Raw genomic sequence first — 5,060 nt, 5'->3', positions numbered from 1 at the left:
GCAATCATATCCCATATATCACGACTGTAGAGTTATTTGTTACCTTATCATGCTCTGTATATTCTCTACAAATCTCTGTAATTACTACGCCTTGTTAACTACGCTCTGTAACAATATATATTGGTATTGATACCTAATAATAAACGGGAAAAATATCATTAAAATCTCCAAATCTACATTTTCGTTGATTTAAAGCCCGAATTCTGCTTTTGGTGGAAATAAACACTAATTATTTATTGACTTCCAATAAACCGCAAACTCTCGTTGACTTAGTCTTTTGAGGCACAACGTTAAGTGGTCAAACGGAGAAATTAAACGGGATTAATTATCCGTTAACGAGATCCGTTAATAACAAAACAACGCTATTTATAACACCCTAAAACCCCCAAATTGAGAAATTGATTCTCAATTTCCCCAATTCACAAACCCTAATCGATCTAACCCTAATCAAACATGATATCTTCTATGACGAGAAGATTCCCGATCTTTTTTTGTTATATACCGGAAGAACGGTCGACCAGGATTCTCTTCAGTTCTCAATGTAAAGATCGTTACACCGGTTCCACAAACACACTTCGATGGTACTCCACGGTCGAACGAAGCTACCACCGATGTCTCTGAGCTAGAACTCATCTTGTCAACTCGAAGAAGAAGAAAGAAATCAAAGAAGAAAAGAGAAATTGAAGAAGAAAAGATAAATTGAGATCGATTAGGGTTTGTGAATGGGGAAAGTGAGAATCGATTTCTTAATTTGGGGGGTTTTAGAGTGTTATAAACATCGTCGTTTTGCTATTAATGGATCTCGTTAACGGATAATTAACCCATTTAATTTCTCCGTTTGATCACTTAATGTTGTGCCTTAAAAGGCTAAGTCAACGAGAGTTTGCGATTTATTTAGAAGTCAACAAATAACTAGTGTTTTTTTCCACCAAAAGCAGAGTTCGGGCTTTAAATCAACGAAAATGCAAACTTGGGGATTTTAATAACATTTTTCCCAATAATAAACAGACCGAAACATTCATCTCCTTCTCTGATCTTACAATAGATTTACATCAATGCTTTATTACATTTGTTAGATTTTTTGTTTCCGTGAAAATCTACTAACGTTTTCTTATGTATGTGCAATATAACATGATGTGAAGTCTTAAAATTTTATTAAAAATCAAAGAAACAGTTCATGAAAAAAAAAACAGAACACTACAGCTCATAACGACGCACAAATATGTTTATAAAAATCAGATGATGATGACTAAGATTAAAAAGAGAATTAGTCCAAACGAAAATTGATATTTTAAAATTATTTTCGATTATTTATTCATTCATTTTACACATATTTATTTGTCAACTAGCCCACATTCTTCTGAATCCGCCTCGAGACGATGCGTCTGTTAACTCTATACCTCAAACCAAAAGTGGCAGATTTGTTCTATCTGTTTTTTTTTTAGCGACAAAAATATCAGTAAACACATGTCAGGAAAACAGAGTTTTTTCCTATTTTTTCTCACCATCCCCTCCTCCGGGCGTGATTCTCGCTTTGGATTCACAGTCATATGGGGTTGGTGGGTTTATGACAGTGACGAGAAGCCGTATAATTCGACTCAAATCATTTAGATGTGGACTTGAATACGTCGTTTAGTTTTACTGAAACAACATCAATCAACCTCTCACGGTTTCTTTCATAAAGGCAGAAGCTTTTTTTTTTTGTTGGTCAATTGAGCTCTGTTGCTTGCTTTGCTTCTATAATGGTAGTTTCGATTGGTACGACTTTACCCTTTTTTACTTAATCGTTGGTTCTTTGTCTTAGTGCTTTAAATTTTTCATTTTTTTTTGGGTGGTGTTCTATGTTGTGGGTGAGGTTATTGTATGAAAAAAAAAGACATACTTTTAGAATCTAACGAGTTTCAATTAATATGTTCAATCATTGATTCTATTCTATGGTGGGATCTATAGAATCACCCTACTTGGCTTCTTGTGTTCCTCCTCTAAAAGACACACACAAAGGAAAAAAAATATCTAATTTAAACTATTTATAACGTATACACACTATATATAAAACTGTTGATGATTTTGCTAATTGTTATATCTTGTGATGGGTTTTTTGTATAACGCAGGAAGCTTTCCATGGTGCGATGTTGAGCTGAATTTGGCTTCTTCTTGCTTCCAAAGAACTGCCATAGATTTCTTGAATCTGTTTTTTCTCAGCATCTTCTACTTCCTCTTGATAGCTGGTTGTGTTTCCAAACATTTTATAGTCAGCTGGCGCCGCAAGAAAGCATGGATCTTTGTGGCTGCAGCTATTTGCTGTGTTGTCACCAGCATCGTTTTTCTTGGTGTTGGGTTAAACAATCTGGTTCATGGTCCTGATGACGTCAATGATGTCTCCTGGGCTGCTTGCTTCGTTGAAGGGATCATTTGGGTCTCACTTGCTGTTTCGATGCTTGTTAATGGTTCCAAGTGGACTAGGATCCTTGTATCTGTTTGGTGGGTGTCTTTTGCTTTGTTGGATTTAGCAGCAAAGAGTGAGATGCTTTTGCAGGGAAATGGTCTCCGAATATTCGACGTCATTACCTCGCCCATGAGTATTTTGCTTCTCCTTTGCTCATGGATGAATTTGAGATCTTCTTCTGCAGCAGCTCAAGACTGCAGTGAAACAAGACTATCTGATCCTCTATTAACTGAAAAGCCTAGAGAAGAACCGGCAAGGTTAGCAACAGCTGGATTTTTCAGCATGCTGTCCTTCTCTTGGATGAATCCTTTACTCTCGCTGGGATTCAAGAACTCGTTATCCCGAGAAGATATTCCAAGTGTAGTCCCTGAGGACGAGGCTGAAGTAGCTTACAATAAATTTTCTCAAGCATGGGATACGCTTCTTGCAGATGAAAGCTCAACTAATGAAAGAAACTTGGTGTTTAGAGCCGTTGCAAAAGTTTACTTCAAGGAGAACATATTCATAACAGTTTGTGCATTTTTCAGAACAGTTTCGGTTGTATCTCTTCCATTAATGCTATATGTCTTTGTGGATTATGCAAACAGTGATCACAGGGATCTCCGCAATGGTTTCTCCAACTTAGCTTGTCTTGTTATGCTGAAGCTAGTTGAATCCTTGTCAATGAGACATTGGTATTTTGCATCAAGAAGATCAGGAATGAGGATTAGATCAGCGCTAATGGTAGCTGCATACAAAAAGCAGCTAAAGCTATCAAGTTTGGGGAGGAAAAGGCATTCATCTGGGGAGATTGTCAATTATATCGCCGTGGATGCATATCGTATGGGAGAATTCTTATGGTGGTTCCACTCGGGATGGAGCCTTACACTGCAGCTTTTGCTTTCTACAGCTGTACTTTTTGGAGTGGTTGGAGCAGGAGCTTTTCCAGGTTTAATTCTTCTTCTCCTGTGTGGTCTCCTTAATCTGCCATTCGCAAAGATGCTACAGAACTGCCAGACCCAGTTCATGATCGCACAAGATAAGCGATTGAGGTCCACCTCAGAGATTTTGAACAGCATGAAAGTCATTAAGCTGCAGTCATGGGAAGAGGAGTTCAAGAAAAAGATAGAATCCTGTCGTGATGATGAATTCATATGGTTGACTAAGGCTCAGCTGACAAAGGCCTTTGGTACTTTCCTCTATTGGATGTCTCCAACAATAGTTTCTTCTGTTATTTTCGTGGGATGTGCTTTATTGAAGAGCGCGCCACTGAACGCAAGCACCATTTTCACGGTTTTAGCTACACTTAGAGTCATGTCAGAGCCTGTAAAAATAATACCTGAGGCCATTTCTGCTATCATCCAAGTCAATGTCTCTTTCGACAGATTAAACAACTTCTTGCTTGATGACGAGCTAAAGATTGATGAAATTGAAAGAAGCAGTCTAGAGAAATCTGGAACAACAGTCGACATACAAGCAGGAAACTTCAGTTGGGATCCAGAAACTAAGATTCCAACTCTTCGAAACATACATTTAGATATTAAGCATGGGCAAAGAGTTGCAGTTTGTGGACCAGTTGGAGCAGGAAAATCATCGCTGTTGCATGCAGTACTTGGTGAAATACCAAAAGTTTCTGGAATTGTAAGCAAAACAACCACCAAGACTGACTTTAACTTTGTTCATTTAGTAGAAATTTTTTATTCCAAAATGTTTCCTTGATGTTGTTCAATTGGAAAACAGGTAAAGGTCTCCGGCTCCATCGCTTATGTTTCTCAGACCTCGTGGATCCAAAGTGGTACCATCCGGGACAATATTCTCTATGGGAAGCCCATGGAAGCTGGAAGATACAATGCTGCTATAAAAGCATGTGCGTTGGATAAAGACATGAACGGTTTTGGACATGGTGACCTCACAGAAATAGGACAAAGAGGGATTAACTTAAGCGGAGGACAAAAGCAAAGGATTCAGCTGGCCCGTGCTGTCTATGCAGACGCTGACGTTTACCTCCTTGATGACCCTTTTAGTGCTGTGGATGCTCATACAGCTGGACTTCTTTTTCATGTAAGTGAGAACATTGCTTTCAAAGAAACTTTTCTTAATGACTGCTTCTTAATATGTTGAACTGTGACTGCAGAAATGTGTTGAGGATGCGCTGAAGGGAAAAACTGTCATTCTGGTCACTCACCAAGTCGAGTTTCTCTCAGAAGTTGATCAAATTCTGGTAAAACTTGTGTAGCAGCAAATGAAAAAACATTTTGTCTGCGTCTGAACTGTTTAAGTATAATTTATTGGTGATTTTGATCAGGTTATGGAGGAAGGAAGAATTACTCAGTTAGGAAAGTATGAGGAGCTCTTAATGTTGGGGACTGCATTCCAACAGCTTGTGAATGCTCATAATGATGCAGTAACGGTATTACCTTTAGCGAGTAATGAAAGCCTCGGAGATCTTAGGAAAGGGGGTCTAGACAGAGAGATAAGAAACATGACGGCTGTAGAAAAAATTGAAGAAGAGATCGCAACAACGGATGTTACAGGGGTGCAACTTACACAAGAAGAAGAAAAAGAGAGCGGTGATGTTGGGTTGAAACCTTTCTTGGACTATGTCCGTGTCTCTCGAGGATGGTGTCTTCTATGG

General features: G+C 38.5%; 1 pseudogene; it reads left to right on the top strand.

The window, feature by feature from the left end:
• LOC104748387 overlaps window positions 1,381-5,060 on the top strand; it is a 7,555-nt pseudogene continuing 3,875 nt past the window's right edge.

Source organism: Camelina sativa, chromosome 15 (assembly GCF_000633955.1).
Source record: "Camelina sativa cultivar DH55 chromosome 15, Cs, whole genome shotgun sequence".
In the NCBI taxonomy this organism is placed as follows: domain Eukaryota; kingdom Viridiplantae; phylum Streptophyta; class Magnoliopsida; order Brassicales; family Brassicaceae; genus Camelina; species Camelina sativa.
Note: the sequence above shows the minus strand (reverse complement) of the source record. Positions and strands in the feature narration are given on the sequence as shown.